Source organism: Macrotis lagotis, chromosome 1 (genome assembly GCF_037893015.1).
Source record: "Macrotis lagotis isolate mMagLag1 chromosome 1, bilby.v1.9.chrom.fasta, whole genome shotgun sequence".
NCBI lineage: Eukaryota > Metazoa > Chordata > Mammalia > Peramelemorphia > Peramelidae > Macrotis > Macrotis lagotis.
The window spans coordinates 283,818,684-283,838,892 of NC_133658.1; the positions used below are offsets into that span (position 1 = coordinate 283,818,684).

The window sequence follows — 20,209 nt, forward strand, 5'->3', positions numbered from 1 at the left end:
TAATAGCCAAATAACTTTAGATGGAACTTTCTCTTTACTAAAGACAAGTACTTCAGAACCTTCATATATTTTGATATTGTATTTTCCTAAAACAGTTTAACTCATAATGTAGAACATCCAAAAAACATCCCAAAAAACTGTGTTCCTAACAGCATAAACAGCATCATAAACAAGATTATGAATTTGAAGCATTAAAAAACCTATTTCTAGACATCTCAATTCAGTTGAATATATCTCTAAATTACACAAAAAATCATTCTGAACAAATTTAAGTGGAATTTATATTAACTGATCTATAAACTTTCACATTTGAATTGGGTGTGCTAGGTATTGCTCTTATGTTTAAACATTATAGAATTTATACCAAATTATAAGCAATATTGAAACAATATTATAGACATGTCAAATATCTTATCAGTTAAAACAATGAAGAAATTTTTGTGTCCTGTAATCTAAACAAATTAAAATGCTCTTAACACTGAATTTACAATCTAATAACATCCAATTACAAGAGAATCTATTTTTCTACGTATATTGCTATTACTCAAGTTTTACAATCTATGTATGTGTTTAATTTTACATTACCATACTAGGAAATAAGTATAAAACTTTACCATATCTGAATTCACACCTGTTACCTATCAGGTTAGCTTTAAGTGTGCTGGGACAAATATTATAAGATTCCAATTGGAGGACTGGTTTGTGACCCAGGTAAAAAGGACCTAAGGAATTTGATGTGATGCTGGCAGGGTTTGGCCTGTTTACCCCAGGCAGAAAACATTAAGAGTTTTTACAGAAAGAGCTAATTTTATAATTCTCAATTTGAACAATACAAAGAAATATTTATGTTACAAAAAACAATCACAGATTACAATGACCAATGCTTATAGAGTGTTAGATATATAATATGGGCAAAACTCAAGGCTGAGCACTTTATAGATAATACTGAAAGAAGGGTAGATGTGACTACCAGAAGCTAATCTAACTTTCCTTGTACGAGACCAAAGTCAAAGTTTTCAGAAATTCTTAGTGCAATATGGTATAATGGGTAATATTTGATTTTTTTTCTTTTTTGCAATTTCAAGCTTTCAACTAACACAAAATCACTGTCCTTAAACTTGAACCTGTGCCTAAGATCTAATGGAACTAAAAGTTGAACTCTTAAAAATATTGACAGCTTACTCAGTTGTTAATCTACTACAAAAAGCCAGCCCTGAGTTTTAGATTAAACTGTAAGTTAGTTTAGTTTTCAGGAATCTGTCTTTTACAGGAGAGGAAATTTTAAAGTGTCTTTGTTATACCAATTTCACAGAAAAAAAACTATTGTCTCCTATATTTCTAAAGTGTTTTTAGATAACATGTTTACACCAGTTATTTAACAATTAAGTCCATAAGCCAAAAGAATTAAAGGGAAGTTCATTTTATTAAGAATATTTCTAATGCAGTGAATTATTGAATTAATGCTTGGAATTATCTTTATATACATTACAAATCTAATAACTGAATTAATGACTTCAAATCACACCACTCCTAAAGTTTCCTGATCCATCCATTTTCCCAATTTGATTTAATACCAAATATTATAATAAATTCTAGAGAGACACATTTCCACTTAAAATAAGATCATAATAAATTCAATTATAGAGGGCAAGTGACTGAGGGAGAGGGAGAGAAAGAGAAAGAGAGAGAGAGAGACAGAGAGAGAGAGAGAGAGAGAGAGAGAGAGATGTTGAGAGAACTAGGAGGAAGAAGGAGAGAAAATGGCATCCATGGACGATAGTACCTACAGTCAAGCTGCAGCCCAGCAGGGCTATAGTGCTTATGCAGCCCAGCCAGCTAAGACCACCCAAGCATATGGACAGCAAAGTTATGGAACCTATAGGCAGCCTATTGATGTCAGCTATACACAGGCTCAGACAACTGCAACTATGGGCAGACTGCTTATGAAACCTCTTATGGATAGCCTCCAACAGTTTACACTACACCAAATGCACCTCAAGCTTAAAGTTAGCCCATGCAAGGCTAGGGAATGGGGGCCTATGACACCACCACTGTTACAGTCACAACCACCCAAGCATCCTATGCAACCCAGTCTGCCTATGACACTCAGCCTGCTTCTCCCACCTATGGGCAGCAGCCATTCACTCTCACCTGTGAGACCCCAGGATGGTAGCAAGCCTGCTGGGCCTAGTCAGCCTCAATCTAGTACAATCTAGTACAGCAGGCTACAGCCAGCCCAGCCTAGGATATCGACAGAGCAACTACAGTTACCCACAGGTGCCTGCCAGCTACCCCATGCAGCCAGTCACCACACCTCCATCCTATCCTCCAACCAGATTTTTCTCTACCCAGTTACAATCAGAGCAGTTACTCCCAGCAGAATACCTATGGGGCAGCAGAGCAGCTATGGACAGCAGAGTTACTATAGTCAACAGAGCAACTATGGGCAGCACCACCCTACTAGTTATCCCCCCCAAACTGGATCCTAAAGCCAGATTCTAAGTCAATATAGGCAACTGAGCAGCAGCTACAGACAGCAGAGTGTGTTCCGGCAGGACCATTCCAGTAGCATGGGTATATATGGGCAGGAGTCTGGAGGCTTTTCCGAACCTGGAGAAAACCAGAGCATAAGTGACCCTGATAACCGGGGCAGGGGAAGAGGGGGATTTGATTGTGGAGGCATGAGCAGAGATAGGCAAGGAGGAGGGAGACTGTGGAATGGGTGCTGGTGTTCGAAGTGGCTTCAATAAGCCAGGTGGACCTATAGAAGAAGGACCACACCTTGACTTAGCCATGAGAGGTTGGAGAGGCGGCCTCAAGGACCGTGGAGGTTCCAGCGGTATGTTCAGAGGAGGCCGAGGGGAAGATCAGGAGTCTTTGGTGGAGGAAGAAGAGGAGGACCTGGAGGTCCCCCTGGACCTCTCATGGAGCAAATGGAAGGCAGAAAAAGAGGCCATGGAGGTCCTGGAAAGATGGATAAAGGCAAGCACCACCAGGAGCATAGAGACTGGCCCTACTGGATGCAGAAACCCCACAGAGCTGCATTTACTACCAGATTTATTTTTTAAACCAGAAAATGTTTTAAATTCATAATTTCATATTTATAATGTTGGCCACAACAGTATGATTATTCCTTTTCTATACTTTAGTATTTTTCACCATTTGTGTAGAAACATTAAAACAAGTTAAATGGTAGTGTCCTGAGTTTCTTTTCCTTCTTTTAAGATGGCTGTTTAACGAAGACTAATAAACCAATGAGAAAACATTGTTGTGAGCATGCTCAAATATCATTGTGTGGAGACCCCGGGGGAGTACTAACTGTAGCAATGTTAATGGTTGTGATTTTTTAAAAATAAAATTCCAAGTGTTTATAATGTAAAAAATCAATTATGCCTGGTTCTATTTTCCAAAAAATATCACAGAATTTCAAATTTATAATTTCTATTATTTAGTATTATATTTTACACAAAAACTTTATTACAAGCATTTCTTATTAGGGGTTTATTATTTACAAATGATCCACTACCAAAGATTTTTAAAGTGATAGTAATCTACCCCAATTATCATACTAAAGAACTTATTACTTATCAAATTTCTCTTAGCCCAATATAATTTTCCCTATTGTTTTCAAATCAAATTATAATTTTCATTACTACTCTAGCTCTCAATTTTCTTACTCAAATTCAAACTTTCTCATGCCTCTCAACATGCTCAAATCTTCTCTTTATTTTTATATATCTTTCTGATTTTTGGAAAACCCCAATATTTTTATTTACCCTCCATCTTTTCCCCTAAAACTTTATCTCTCTCTCAAAAACTTGCTCAAATCGTACATTTCAATCATTTTCCAGACTGAATAATTCCGTCATAATTTTAGCACATAATTTCAGTACAGGTTTAGTAAAATTGGTGTCTTACTACAATCTTACTTTCCCAAGATGTAGAGTTAATTTCAGTCTTGGTGATTTTCTTCATTAATTTATCCATCACAATTATGCTCTTGTTTGATTATTGCAATTTAGGTGTTTTCTAGTAGCTAAAGAGCTCCAAAATCTCTCATTCTTTGAAAAGGAGATAGAAAGGTATACTGTATATTGCTAGTACCACTATAGGAAGAAATTTATGGGACAAATCCCTTTTTAAAAAAATCCATTAAAAAATTTCTTTTAGTAATTGTTGATGCAGAGAATTGAAGGTCTGGGCTCTCCCAGCTATGTTAACAGGTTATCTGTTATATTGTCTACAGAGATCAACTCAAAGTAGTTTTCTAAATTAAATTATATTTTCTACTCTTTTCTGCTTACTTCTAATTTTTCAGAATCTGGAGAGAGTTAATACTTTGTAATTCATAAGTCAAAAGAGTCGTATTTTTCATTTATTACCAACAATTCTTATTCAAATAACTTTTTACACAGGTAATATTTAAACAGTAAACATTTTAAAAAATTCTGAAATTCTAGAGTGATTGCATTTAAGGTCTATATCAAATGAAATCTATAACCTACTATGATGAAAGTGTGCCTTAAAGGGCAAAAATTTATTTTGCAGTTTTAAACACATTTCCCTGATGTCAGATTGTTGTCATTCTCAAAAAGGACAAATGACATAATGAGGGTAACATCCTGACTTGTGAGTGAACTGCAAAGCTGAGTAAAAGCATCACTCTGAACCTCTCCTCCGGTATCATTGGAGTACATAATATAAAAGTAATATAATCATAAAAATAATAATAATAATAATATAAATATATAACAATAACAACAACAACAACAATAATAATAATAATAATATAAAAGCAATATAAAAGTCGAGGTGACTCTTGATGGTCCCCTGTTGTCAGATAGCGAGTGGGCAAAGACAGTTCCTTCGACTTAAATTGAATATTGCCTAGTAACTTTAGTTTGGGGATCCAATTAAACCTAGAGTAAATATTCACTACGAAAATGGTGAAAGGAATGTGTGAAGAGCCACTTAGGGTTTCTCCAGTTCTTTTTCCCTTATTCCTTTCTCCTGTCTAAAAAAAACATACTGAAGCAACCAAAATATCCATTTTAGTAATATTTGTAACAATGAGTAGATTAAAGGGTCTAGTTTTGCAAATAAATTAGCACTTTTGCATAGTCTATTGTTTGGTATAAAGAGAAGAGCCAGAGCAGCTAGGTGGTGCAGTGGATAGAGCACTAGCCCTGGAGTCAGGAGTAGCTGAGTTCAAATCCAGCCTCAGACACTTAATAATTACCAAGCTGTGTGGCCTTAGGCAAGTCACTTAACCCCCATTGCCTAGCAAAAAAAAAATATTATTAGTATTCTTGCCCTACTTTTGTACCATTCCTGTAACTTCCTTATTTTTCTGGTCGGAGAGATCAGAAGGTGGAAAAGGTTTAAATCATCTAATAAAAATTACATTACCCTAGTTAGAAAAATGGAACAAGTTTTTTTTTGGGTTTTTTTGCTTTTGTTTTGCTTTTTTTTTTAGCAAAGCTAGGTTCGAATATTTCAGTTCACTTTAAGTACAGTCAAAATCCCCTTCCCCCTCTCACCTCCACACCCCACCACGGGGCTCGTGACTTAGGATAGAGAGAACACTATCATTTAGTCACAACTGAAACTAAAAGTAAAGGCACAGGACCCAAGAATGGAATGGGTGGTGAGGGCACCATCTCTGGAGATCTCCTTTGTTCTTAAATATAAAATTATATTTCAATCTGTTATAAGAGTGAACAGGAATCTCATAATTTATAGCAAAATTTCTGACTTCAAGTGGCACATCAGTCCAAAAGCTATTCCTATATTGATTCCTATTTCACTTTAATTTTCAAAGCTTCCAAGAATACAGTTAAATATTTAATACTTCATGCAAACTTACTTTTCTCTTGTCAGTAAGATTAGCTTTTTTCTTCCTGCTCTAAAGCCATAGACTTTTTTTCCCCTGGGGAAGAGGTGTTCTTGTCTCTCCTAAAATAATGCTAAAGAATGTTAGTCCAATCCCTACATTCCCAATCCTTACATTCCCAAATCCCCTTTTGAAAGCTTAGTATTTCTCAGAGTGGTTAATAAGTGTGCAAACAATTGCATTTACACACGCAAACAGACCAACAACTTAAAAGATAAATAAACTGAAACATTCAAAGGTATATGATTGCTGTTGTTACTTGTCCTTTGTTCTCGAAGAGGACTAAAATTTCAAGGAAATGATGCAATGACTTACAAATGAATTGGCTTTAAGTGAAAAAGATCTGTGCAAGGTTCCCAGTCTCACTTTCTCCCCTGGAACCATCTAGGTCCAGTAACCAGATATGTATCAGGAAGACTGTAGATGATCCTGAATGCAGTGGGAGACTGACCTTTTTAAGGTAAGTTTCTTAATAGGTCTCAATTTGACTGACCCACTTAGTGATTAAGGCTAGGTAACAAAGAAATGAAGGAAAAATTTAATTCTTTTACCTAGTCAAAAAAAAAATCCGTCCAGGGAGGGGAAGACAATTTCTGGTCAAAATAGAAATAGTTGCTATTTACATTCACTCTGAGCCATTTAGGGCCCTAACAATGACCAAGTAGGGCTTGATCTAGGACAATTGTTGATCAACAGAGAGCCCAAGTGATTTTGAACTGGTAAACTCAAGAAATCTTGCCAGCTTTCAGCAATCAAAATTAATTTTCCTTTTTCCTTTGCACAGAACACTCACAGGTAAAGGTGAGGTATAGAAAGAAGGGGGGGATGAGAGAAAGAGAGAGAGAGAGAGAGAGAGAGAGAGAGAGAGAGAGAGAGAGAGAGAGAGAGAGAGAGAGAGAGAAACAAAGAAAAAAGAAAGTTTAGATGTAACCAGGTTGCTCAATAAATAGAAGTCAGGGGACTAAAGTCAGGAATAAAATGAATTCAAATCCAGCCTCAGACACTTGTTGTATGATCCTGCTCAAGTCATTTAACTTCTGTTTGCCTTAATCTACTAGAGAAGAAATTGCAAATCACTGTGGCTTTGGGGAAAGGCTAGTTTAACTTTAAGCATAGATGACATGACAAAAAAACATAGAATGACTTGATTTTAAATCTTTATCATGCTAGGCTCCCTTCTGAAGCAGGTATTTGAGAAAACACAAAAAAACACACATATCAACAAATACAGTCCTGACAACAGACAGGATTCTACTCTCAGTTTAGGTTAATAACTGTCTCTAGGCACACATACATAAATACGAATGTTACACTTGACATTCTACAAAGACTGACAAAAGCCTGAAACTTCCTCTAAAAATGTACATAAGAAAGTCTTTTTTTGGGTTTTTTTTTAAATATTATAAATTTAAATACTGTTGGATTCCAGATTGGCTTTCACTCTTGCTCAGTTGCCCAGTTTGGTCCAGTTGAATATTGCTTCCAGAGAAGCAAAATTTAACAGAGAAAACAAATCTTATCCTCCATAGAAATCCCAAACAACCCACAATCTCCATGGAGATCCCAAATGACTCTCAATCCCTATGGAAACTTCAACATCCTGCTTTCCTATGTCACATATCCTATAAAAAGCATGCTCCCCAACTACCTGAAGCCTGCTTGGACCCAGACTGCCTGTCATTCCATCCTTAAATAAACAGCTTTACATCCTCCCTCCATTAGTCTCTTGTTGCTCTTCTCTCTCTCTCTCTCTCTCTCTCTCTCTCTCTCTCTCTCTCTCTCTCTCTTCAGGGTTTTTGCAAGGCAATTGGGGAATTGGGGTTAAGTGGCTTGCCTAAGGCCACACGGCTAGGTAATTATTAAGTGTCTGAGGTAGGATTTGAACTCAGGTACCCCTGACTCCAGGGCCGGTGCTCTATCCACTGCACCACCTAGCTGCCCTGGCTCTTCTCTTTATACCAAACTTTTAGAACTTTCCAAACATTTGGTGGTGAAAACCAGGCAAGTAATAGCAAGGAATCCTGAAGGCATGAAATTAGGGTAGTAGTTAGCTTTGGCAGCATACTCAGGTTAACTCCCTGATCTTGCTAGAAGGAGCACTTGCAACCCTCTCCTGGACCTATCAAGTCATTTGTTTTTAAGGACAACTACTCCAATTTGACTACTTTGGAAGAAAGGACTGATTTGAGAGATAAGACTCCTTTCCAGACACTCCCCCTTCTTCCTTGCCAGGAATCCAGAGGATCCCTTCCAAAATTCTAGCTAGGGGATGAACTATCTCAAAGCAGAGAAAGAAAACTGGGATTCTTCTTTCTTTCTCAGCTTAAACTGAAACTAAATAACTCAGCAGGTGGGAACACCCTGTTTGTTGGTTTTGTTAGAGCCACTGGGGTATCCTGTGTATCATCACCTCTCATAATACTCCTCTTCATGGGGACCTTGAATTTCAAACATTCCTTGGCTACTCAATGACCTGAGCAATTTATGTCAGAAACAAGGTAAGTGAAATGAAATTCCGTATGTCCAATTGTTTTTATTAATCCAAGGTAGCACCCTTCCCTTTTGATTTCTGTTCTACTACTCAAAATTTCCTCCTCCATCTACCCCACACTCTCAAAATTCCTAAGCTACATCAGACTTCCCCATGCCCCGCCCCATCTCCATCCCATTGGTCCAACAACTCCTAACCTCCCAGTGTCACCTGGCTCACACCTTATTGAACTATGCCAACCCTGAATTCAATGAGGTTGTCTTCTAAAGGACTGGGAAAAAATTGTGGGATAGAATTTGAGGAAGAAACATATGCTCTTTTTTTATGCTACCTGGCCCCAATTAAAAAAGTCAGAAGACTGACCTTTGAACAAGATGGTAAATCAAAAGTTCATCCTTCACTTAGACAAAACTTCCTCCTTCTAAGAACTCTCCTTCCTCTGAAAATCCCCTTTCTCTTAGCTTTCTTCTTGTTGCCTTCTTTCCTTGCTCTAAAGCTAGAGAGCAAGAGGATCAATCATCCTTGGCCAAAGTGACTTGACACCAGCAGGCAAAATTAATCTCATAATTGCCACCTTGAAAGGCAATAGTCTATCCTCCCATTCCTTACTCTAGCTTGATCCTCATTTTGGAAATTTTTTCTACTCTCACTCCTCACTCTTTCCTCCTTTTTTCTCAGAGAAAAATTGCTATCAAATACATTTCAACTCCTGTGTAATCTAAGACCTACCCCACTCTGAAAATTATGCCAAAAGAAATCTCTCAAGAATAAAGTAATGAATTAACAATATAGTCACCATGTACCTACTATATAGCTAGAAAAATAAAGTTTTTAACAGTTATGATTAAAGGATTTTGGATTTTTGGAATTCTTAAAGTAAAAGCAAATGGATTTGAAATTTATTAATATGTGTTAACTGCTATTGTTTAAAGACACTAAAAGAAAGAATAATCAGTAGAGAAATGGTTTTAAATCAGCTATGCTATTTATCAGTCTTTGCTTTGTAACTGTGGATTTTTTTCCACTTTTGCATAAAGTTAAGATAAAGTTATATCTAAACTCTTTGTTATCTTCTATGAAAAATTAAATTGTTTGAATTCATATTATATTTTTGAAACCTTAAGATTGAAAAGTATAGCTCTCCATAGGGTAGATGGGTGGGCAGGAAGGGACAACAAACCCGGGTCCCTTTTCTGAAAACCCTGCTAATTCAGTATGGGCAAAATCAACTAGCTCTGTGAAATAAGTCGACTTTAGTCCTGCAGTTTCTAAACAGTGAACTTCGCTTGTTGCAGATCTGCAAGTTCCTACCTAATACAGAAATGATTTCTAATGATTTTGTTTTTATACCAGGACAAATTTAAACTAGAGAAGAAAACAAAAATGAAAATTGATGATTGAAATTTCTAATGATATTTGAATTGATTTCTGTTTGATTACATATAGCAACCTATAAAAGAAAATAACTGTATCTAGCCTTAAGTTGTAACTGATGGAGTTTGCTACTTGGGATAAAAGACTTTGGGACTTTGATAAATTTTATTCTAAAGTTTGACTTTAGGTTTTGTTGTTTGATGAGTCATTAAGTCAGTAATATACCATTCAGAAAAATGCTACAACCTAAACTGTGGAGATGTCCAGAAACAAGCTGAAAGGACAAACTTTGGTCTCAATCCAAGATAGATTCCCCTTCTAGCTCAATTTTCCTGTTGCTCCTTGAAAAGGACTATTTTTCCACCTGGCTATTCTGAATCATGACTGCATGGCTGGTTGTTAACTGTGACACTTATCTAAAGCCAAAGAAAACTAAGGATGTTTGGTCCTGGTAGAGTTCAAAGACTAATTTGATTTAGTTTTAATCATGTCAAGGCGTTATGCCTTTCTAGCAGGTTTCCAGAAACACAACAAGAAGCCAATGAAAGACATAGGTACTTGCACAATATGCCCTGTTACCAGAGTGTTCCACTGATAAAACCAATACTGCCTAGATTGGGTAACTATCATATGATACATACTAGATACATTTATTCAACTATCAACTATTCACACTTCCCTGAATTGTTATTGCTGGTCTTCCTTTTTGCTTTAGATATCTAGATGGTACAGTGGATAGAGCACTGATCATAAAGTCAGGAGGATAGGAGTTTGAATTCAGTCTCAGACACTTGCAACTTACTATTTGTGTGACCTTGGGCAAGTTCCTTAATCCTGATTTTTCTCACATCCAGGGCCATCTATAGTCATCCTGATTTCATATTTGGTCACTGGACCCAGATGGCTCTGGAGGAGAAAGTGAGGTTGGTGACTTAACAGCCTCACCTCCCTGATGTCATGGTCTTCTTTGAGAATGAAGGACAAGCATCATACTTTTTTGTTATTAATGTATGCATATTATCAACTTTCAATAGCTTGGATTATGAACTAAGTATATCATGAAAAAGACCACAATTTACAAGCCTTACAACCCCCTACCTATGCCTTCCCATAATTGGACTGGTCTGTTCCCTTTTCTACTTCTCACCACATATTAAGGAGGCTCCCAACAAAAATCAGACCTTTCCCATCTTAAAACACACATCAGGAGTAGGAAATGTGGAGGAGGCCTCTTGACCTTTATTTCTTTTTTTATTTTATTTAATACTAATTCTCATTTTGTACAAATAATGATTTTTTACATTAATAAAGTATTCTTGTTTAAGAGTAAATGAAATACCCGCTCCCCCCACAAATATAGACTTGCTTGAGTAATAAAGTAAAGGGGAGAGAAAAAAATTAAAATTAAAAAAATAATAGTAATAATTGTAGGTATGGCCAGGTGGCGCAATGGACAGAGCACCAGCCCTGGTGCCACGAGCACCCAAGCCCACATCTGGCCCCTTACACCCAACAATCACTCAGCCATGTGACATGCAAGCGACCCGAACCCCACTGCCCTGCAAAAACCAAAAAAAAAAAAAAAAGACCCAAAATAAAATAAAATAATAATAATAGTAGGGGTGGCTGGGTAGCAGACTAAGCATTGGTCCTTCAGCCAGGAGCACCCAGGTCCAAATCCGGCCTCAGACACCCAAAAATCACCCTGCTATGCGGCCCCAGGCAGGCCACCCAGCCCCATTTGCCCTGTACCCCCCCTCAAAAATAATAATAAAAAATGTGCTTCAGTCTTTGTTCCAACACCAACAACTCTGTCGTGGGTGGTTCATATTCTTTATGGTAAGTCCATCGCAAAAGTTACTTCCATATTTTTCCACCATTGTCATTTCTGATTGCAACTCCCTCCTTTTGTATTTCACCATTACCATGTACTATATTTTCTCTCTCCTTTCACTCTGACTCTGCTGTAAGGTAGCTGAGTAGCACAGCAGACAGATCTCTGGCTCTGGGGCCAAGAGGTCCCGAGCCCCCTACTACTCCTTAGGCCCAGCATCTACCTGGTCCTATGGACCCGGACAGGCCATCCAATCCCAGCCCCTTGAAAGAAGTAAAAAAGAAAATGTGTTATAATTGACTGCTCTCCCCCCATAGTCCATGCTCTCCTCCATCACTCACATTCCCCCCTTCTCCCTGTCCCACCCTCTCTCCTTCTTACTACAGATACCTATACCCCATTGAGTATATATGTTTCCTCTCCTAGCCACCTCTGATGAGAGCAAAGATTCCCTCATTCCCCCTTGCCTTCCCCCCTTCCATATCATTGCAATAGCTCATTGTAGTAAAGAAAAGTCTTATTATATGAAATATCTTGGCCTATTCCCCCTTTCCTTTTTCTTTCTCCTATTACATTTCCCTTTTTTTCTATTGACTCCATTTTTACACCATATTTTATCTTTGAATTCCACTTTCTCCTGTGCTTCAACTATAAAAGCTCCTTCTACCTGCTCTATTAACTGAATAGGTTCATATGAGTATTATCAATGTCATTTTTCTATACAGGAATACATGCAGTTCATCATCATTAAGTCCCTCATATTTTCCCCTTCTCCTCCACTCTCTATGCTTCACCTGAGTGCTGTATCTGAAGATCAAACCTTCTGTTCAGCTCTGGCCATTCCAACAGGAACATTTGAAATTCCCCTGGTTCATTGAAAGTCCATCTTTTTCCCTGAAAGAGGATATTCAGCATTCCTCGGTAGTTGATTCTTGGCTGCATTCTAAGCTCTTTTGCCTTACGGTATATTATATTCCAAGCCCTACAAGCTTCCAGTTTAGTTGCTGCTAAGTCCTGTGTGATCCTGACTGCAGCTCCAGGATATTTGAACTGTGTCCTTCTGGCTGCTTCTAATATTTTCTCTTTGACTTGGGAGTTCTGGAACTTGGCTATAATATTCCTAGAGGTTGGTTTTTTGGGATCTCTTTCTTGGGAGGATCGGTGGATTCTCTCCATTTCTATTTTGCCCTTTGCTTCTAGAATATCAGGACAATCTTCCTGTAGTAATTCTTTGAAAATGATGTCATGGCTCTTTTCCTGATCATGACTTTCAGGTATTCCAATAATTTTTAACTTATCTTTCCTAAGTCTGTTTTCCATATCAGTTGTTTTTTCAATGAGATATTTCACATTTTCTTCTAATTTTTCATTTATTTGGTTTTGAAGTATTGATTCCTGATTTCTAGTAAATTCATCAATCTCCCTGCATTCTATTCTTTGTATGAAGGATTTGTTCTCCTCAGAGAGTTTTCTTATCTCTTTTTCCATCTGGGCAATTTTACTTTTTAAAGCATTCTTCTCCTCCATAACTTTTTGAACTGTTTTATCCATTTGACCTAGGCTGGTTTTTAGCATGCTATTTTCTTTACCATTTTTTTGGATTTCCTTGACTAGGCTGCTGACTTCATTTTCATATTTTTCCTGCCTCTCTCTCCTTTCTTTTCCCAGTTTTTCTTCTAACTCCCTCATTTGATTTTCAAAGTCTGTTTTGAGCTCTGTCATAGCCTGAGCCCAACTTCTGTTTTTCTTGGAGTTTTTAGATGCAGGAGCTTGTGCTTCCTCATCTTCAGACTGAGTATTTTGATCCTTCTTGAGTTCTTTTGCAAAATATTTCTCAATGGTGTTCCTCTTTTTTTCTCTGCTTGCTCATTTTCCCAGCCTTAGCCTGTTTTGGGGGTTCTTCCTGAGCTTTTGGGACACTCCCACAAGGGTCCCGGGTTGTTCCCCCAATTTGAGCCCCGTGCTCCCCGGGATGTAGCTCAGGAGACTACCCTGCTGCTGTGAGCCCAGGCTCCCAGTGCCCTGGGGCTGCCTCCAGGAGGCTGAAGTTCTTTCACTCTGGTGAGCCACCCCTCTTAATTATCTTTTCTTTTGTTTGTTTGTATTTTCACCCTTTATGTTCTTATTACCATTAATTCTGATGAAGGACACCAGAACATAAGCAGTTCATTTCTGCAGAAAATCTGGCTGTAGTTGGCTTTGTTTATTGACAGGCCCCAGGGTAGGGATTTAGTTCAACCTAATTGAGAGTAAACACCTCCAAGAGAAGGAATGCAAAAACTTTACTGGAATTCTACTAGATTTGTTCAGAGGGAGTGGCAGGTAATTGGTGATGTTACATTTGATATTATCAATTTTTCTTTCAATAATGATTGGAAAGGAAGCCCCAGGGGAAGGTGAGAAGATGAGTCACAGTCTGAAAGATGCTCAGAGAGAAGAAATTAGTTTGCTCTGCCCCACCTCCAAAGCCACCTTCCCCACCCCCACTTATACACAAACACACACAATCTAATTTTTGCTTTGGTTTTTTTTTTATTTTTTCTCTAAGTGAAAGAAAATCCTTCTTAACTTTCTACATTTCATGGTACTCTCCCCTTGGACCACAACCTTCAACAGAAAGAGATTCACAGCAGGGCACAAGGTCAATTGTAGTGCTTTTCTCTCTTAAGGGAAGAGAGGGTGGAAGAAAGAAAGCCAAATGAAAGTAGTAAGCAAAGTTTAAGGGCAGTTTGCTGAAAAGTCTCCACTGTATCCCTAGGAGTTATATGACATGACTAAAAATCACATCTTTATAGTTTCTTCTATCATTTTAAACCATTGTCTCTAAAATGCTCCAGATGAGGAGTCACCTAGGAAGCTAGCACTAACTCCATTAGTATTCAAAAAATGTAATCAGATTTCTTTTCAGCTAGCCAGAGAGGATATGCTGAAAGTTAGGGGAAAAGGTACATTTTGATGGTGGAAGGAAAATAGAATGGGATCTAGGGGGTGCTGAGAGGGAAAGCACGGTCCAGTTGGCCTTGATGATTTGAAAAGTCTGGAGACAGCATGAGGACCATCTTATTTAGATCAGAGGCAGAAGGAAAGGAATTCCAAGATGTCTACAATCTTCCTAGAGGCAGACAATGAAAGAGACACCCCTGAGAGGAAGTGTGTGGGAAAAAGTTTTGAGATTTCTTCAATAAAATATTATAGATTGAAATTGGTTAACTATGTGCCCCTCCTCCCTTGACAAAGCAAACTTCTGGGATATTGTTGAAGAGTCAACTGACTTCATTTTATCTGTTGATGTCTGGAGAATCATTCAATTCCTGGCACTAAAGAGATAATATGGTTTTGGTTTGAATTTTATGCTCTTTTCCTTAGATCAGTTTGCTTTGTTTGAATTCTATGCCCCTTTCCCTAGGGTAGTTTTCATGTTTAGATTGTGAGACCACATTCCTCATTAACGAGGGTGGGTCAGTTGGGGGGGGAGGAAATAAAGTTAGGATAAATGTGATTCTTGGGCCTTTCGCTTTGGCCTCAATCTCTGTAATTGGTTGTGACCCTTTTGTTGAGGAATGAATAAAGCCATCTCTTCATACCTTGAGAGATCTCTGAAATGTATTTAAGTGGCATTTGTCTCACACAGAATAACTTTTCTCCCAAGAGTTATGCTTTTGAGTAGCTTCTGATAATAAGAATTGACTTCCTCCATTCAGTATTCCTGCACTGAACCCTGAACTGAGAACATTCAGTCCTTTTGGAATCCATAGTATTTTCACCAGTCCTTTCTGCCTCCAAAAGAGGAAACATCATTGCCAAATAGTACCTAGGATCTCAGCAAGGTCTCCTAAGGTTTCTAGGAGCCCTGCTTTTTTCTTTTTTCTTGCTTTAGTTATAGGGTAGCTTAAAATTCCTTTTCTTCTCATCTCTTTAAGATTTTATTAATTTTGAGTTTTACAATTTTTCCCCAAACCTTCCTTCACCACTCCCCAGTCAGTCTGTTAGCCTTTACATTGTTTCCATGATATGCATTGATCTAAGTTGAATGTTGTGAGAAATGTAGGGTGTTGGTCTTCACAGGTTATGGAGGGGAGCCTTAGGGAATCCATTACAAAAGGGGAAGCTGTGAGAAATATGGGGTGATGGTCTTCACAGGGTGTGGAGGGGAGCCCTTAGGGAATCCATTACAAAGGGGGAATGGCCCAGCCAATCACAATACTGGAAGAGTCTTCCTAATCCCATTCCAGGGATACCAAACCCCAATGGTCAAGAGTGACCTAGAGATCTTGACCTAATGCTACTGAGTTTGTGCAACTAGGTAATTGAATATTAACCCACACACCTCCTGTGAGGATTGGGGTTCTTTACCATATCCTGCATTGGATGATGTGAGGGGGGAATCATATTAGGGGCATATCATGGAATGGATGGACCTTTTAGATTGTAACTCAAACTCTGAGAGCCTATGAACATCCAAGAAGGAGGGGAAAGAGTTCCTGAAGACAATAAATTACAGGACTCCTGAGACTAAGGTGTGCTTCATGCCTAGGAGTGAAGCATCCGTATCTTGTAAGGTGTATCTTGCAAAGTTTGTGAATAAAATGTACAAATTTCTCTCACTCTAGCAGGTTTTTCTTTTCATTCATTTATAACAAATGTGATGAGAGAGAAATCATATCTTTAAAGGAAAAAAAGTATATGAGATAACAGAATTACATAATAAGATAATGTTATTTCCCCTAAATTAAAGGTAATAGTCTTTGGTCTTTGTTCAAACTCCACAATTCTTTCTCTGGATACAGATAGTATTCTCCATCACAGATACCTCAAAATTGTCCCTGATTGTTGCACTGATGGAATGAGCAAGTCTATCAAGGTTGTTCATCACCCCCATGTTGCTGTTAGGGTGTACAGTGTTTTTCTGGTTCTGCTCACCTCGATAAGCATCAGTTCATGTAAATCCTTCCAGGCTTCCCTGAATTCCCATCCCTCTTGTTTTCTAAAAGAACAATAGTGTTCCATGACATATACCACAGTTCGTGAAACCATTCCCCAACTGAAGGACATTCACTTGATTTCCAACACAAACAGGGTTGTTATGAATATTTTTGTACAAGTAATGTTTTTATCCTTTTCCATAATCTCTTCAAGGTATCGAACCAGAAGTGGTATTGCTGGATCAAAGGGTATGCACATTTTTGTTGCCCTTTGGGCGTAATTCCAAATTGCTCTCCAGAAAGGTTGGATGAGTTCACAGCTCCACTAACAATGTATTAGTGTAGGAGTCCTGCTTTAACAAAAGTCTGAAATCATAGTCCTGAACAAGTTTTGGTTTTTTTAATGTTCATTTTTTCTTTTCTTGGCTTTTTGGGGGGTTGGAGGGGAGGGAGAGAAGGGCTCTGGAGAGACTAATTTAAAAAAAGAAATACTTTAAAAAGCAGCCTTGCAGATAATGTGATCCTCTTTTCCTGTCCTTCAAGGCTTCAGAATTGCAATTGAGGTCTCACCTTGGAGAGTTAGAAATTGTTAAGGTCCAAGAAAAGTCCCCAATTACAGAACAGAGACACTCCACATGATGGAGATGCCGTAGCAAGGGTTTATTAAATTATCTTGAGCTAGGGTTCCGTCCTAGGTCAGGACTAGGATCCTGGAACCCTGAGTAAAGTGAGGAGAGACCTTATATATGGTTTGGTAGGGGAGTTTCAAGCATCTGCCTGCAGATTGTCTTGTGGTGCAGCGTGTTCTTATTGGATGCAGCTCCTTGGAGAAGCCCCCCCTGCTGTATGGTCCGAGGGCTGACCAGGCAGAATCCTCAGGAGTTGATCTGGCAGAAACTCAGCTAGCTGACCAAGCAGGGACTTAGGGGCAAAATTTGGGCAACAGTTCATAGGTTTCAACATTCAGGGTCTTACAGGCATTCAAGCTATTCACAGATTTCGACACTCAGGATCTTACAGGCATTTAGGCTAAAGTTCACAGATTTCGAGACTCAGGGTCTTAAAAAATCTAGAAATATCAGATAAAATTTAACAGTTTTATCTATAACTTGTAGGAATCTTGGAGACCACCTGCTCTGCACCCAGCTGAACCCATGGGAGTCTTTAAACAGAACTAGCGTCCCATTTCTGAAGGAGGGATTAGTTCTACTGGAAGAGACAAAAAAATTAGTGTTATGATTCATGCAGCAATAAAAAAAGGAAGAAGAGCTGGAATTAGGAAAAATTTTGGAAGCCCAAAATTCTTATATCTGGAAGAGGAAGAACTTGCTATGGAATCTTTCAGAACTGCTTAGGGAGAGATGCTGCCCCAATACAGTAATTATTCTGGGCATTTCTGACCCAGAACATATGTTTTTAGCAGTTCTTTTGAAACTAGTTATTGAGTCTTGTCCATAGTAGAGGATAGTATGTTATGGTAGAAACAGTACTGCATTTGGAGCCAGACAATATGAATTCAAATCCTGATAATTCCACTTATTTGTATGACTTTGGGCAAGTCATATGACCTCTTTGGCTCAGTTTTCTCATCAGAAAAATTAGGGATTTGGGCATAATGGTCTCTAAGTTTCCTTCTTCCTTTAAGTGTATAGCTCTATTTCCCAGGGGCTTTAATAAAAGGATTGTGATGGCAAGGACACTTTTATTCTATATTGCCCATTCAGGTCTTTAAGATACAAATTTGTACTCTAGTTAAGTATTTCAGAACAACCCAAGCACTAAGGAATGGAAAGTTCAGTTGCTATCCAGACTAAGCTTGACAAGACCCATCCATCCCAAGCTACCTCCTTTATGCTTCCTCCCAACAGACTTGATAAGAAAGGTCTAAATATTTAAGCAGTGTGAATTTTACATCCAGATTTGTGCAAACAATGAATGCTGTGAAGTAGCTGCATGTATTTGAATTCATATTAATTTAAGATGTGATTATGTACAAAATGGTAACTGGTTTTAGTCCAGTATAAATAAAATACAGTTTATTAATTCAACCACTTCACTGGCTTCATTATTACAACTTATTCACTCTGAGGCAAAATTTGAATTCAGGTCTTCCTGACTCCAATTTAAGTGTTCCTCTACCTAGTTCCCTTTAGGCATCAAGACTGAACCCAATCTGTAAAATGGGGAGGGGCAGGGGAAGAGTGGACTAAATGTTTTCTAAGCTTTCCAGTTAGGTCTTGGTTTTCCTGATGAAGTATAGGAATGATATCCTCTGCAGGACTTAACCTGCCAGGAAGGAATTTAGCAGATACTTTTGTGCTTTTGTGTTTACAAGTTTTGACTCATCTTTTCCCCTCCTATTGAAATGCTTCCCCTCCTCAAATTTCTCCTTTTGTTCTGCCTAGTGACACCCTGTTCTTTTATCAAGCTGAAACATACATGCAAACATATTCATGTCCATTGTATCTGTATTGATCTTTCAGTCAGAAATGGTATCTGCATTATTATTTGTTTAGATTTAAGTTTATATCATATTCATGTAGGTGATTTATTTCTTCTTGCAACTTGCAAATCTAGGAGTTCTCTGAGAGTAGAAACTAATGGCTTATTTATTTTTATGTGATATCCTTTCTAGACTGTACTACCAACTTGCATTTCCACTCACAGACTGGTTCCTCAGAGGGTGGCTGCTACTTTGGTTCTGGGATAATCTGGCAGGTGGCTACTCTTACTATAGCAACTCACTAGCCCCAAACTGTGTACTTCTCATTACCAATTAACCAGTCTCAATTGACCCTTTTCAAAGATGTTTCCCCTACTGACATAGCAAGAATAATAGTTACAAAACATTCCATCATTAAATGTTGGAGTGTATACTTCCCAAAATAGAGCATTTAAGTAAACAATGGATTCAAACTTAAGAATTCAATTGTAGTGAGTTATCCACTGTAGTATATACTTATATCAAAGACACAGGTCCTGGTACTGCAGATACTGGAAGTCTTATTAGTTTTCAGAGTTCTCAGGTGGGGTTCCAGCATCTAATCCTCCCCACATCCCAAACTTTGATTGCTAGGGGTCCAAAGAAGGGGGCAGGGAGGAAAGAAGAAGAGATAGAAACTCCCTTTTCTCCCCTATAGGTGTTTCATTCTGAAATTGCTATCATCTTTGATTGCCCTATTATTTAAAAGTCTCATGGACATGGGCAATTTGTTTGCTCAGACAATCTTGGCATCTCATAAAGGGACCAATTAGTCTAACACCTCATTAACACTCTGTGATTACATTTTGGACGTGTGTGACTATATATTAAATGAAGTGCGGAGGGACAGAATACCTTCTCTCACACTTATTTTTCCTCCAAGTTCTAGCACAGTGCAATAAATTGAATTTTAATTCAACAAATTTATGTTAAGGATCTATTATATGTAAGGCACAGTGCTCAAAGCTTGGGAAATAGATTTTTAAAAAAAAACTATATATTCTCAACCATCAAGGATTTTACTATTAATTAGAGGTAGGGTAAGTAAGTATACACATATGTACATGTATGTATATATTATATATGCATTCTAATATACATGAATGTTAGAATTTGATTAAAAATATCTAGGACCACCTGACATAGTATTTCATACCAGCAATTCCTGACACTAGGGAGACTGAGACTGGTGGATTGTTTGAGCCCTGTAGTT

General features: G+C 38.0%; 1 pseudogene; it reads left to right on the forward strand.

Moving 5' to 3' along the window:
- Positions 1-385: 385 nt before the first annotated feature.
- On the forward strand, positions 386-3,109 carry LOC141505169 (RNA-binding protein EWS pseudogene; annotated as a pseudogene).
- The last annotated feature ends 17,100 nt before the right edge of the window (positions 3,110-20,209 follow it).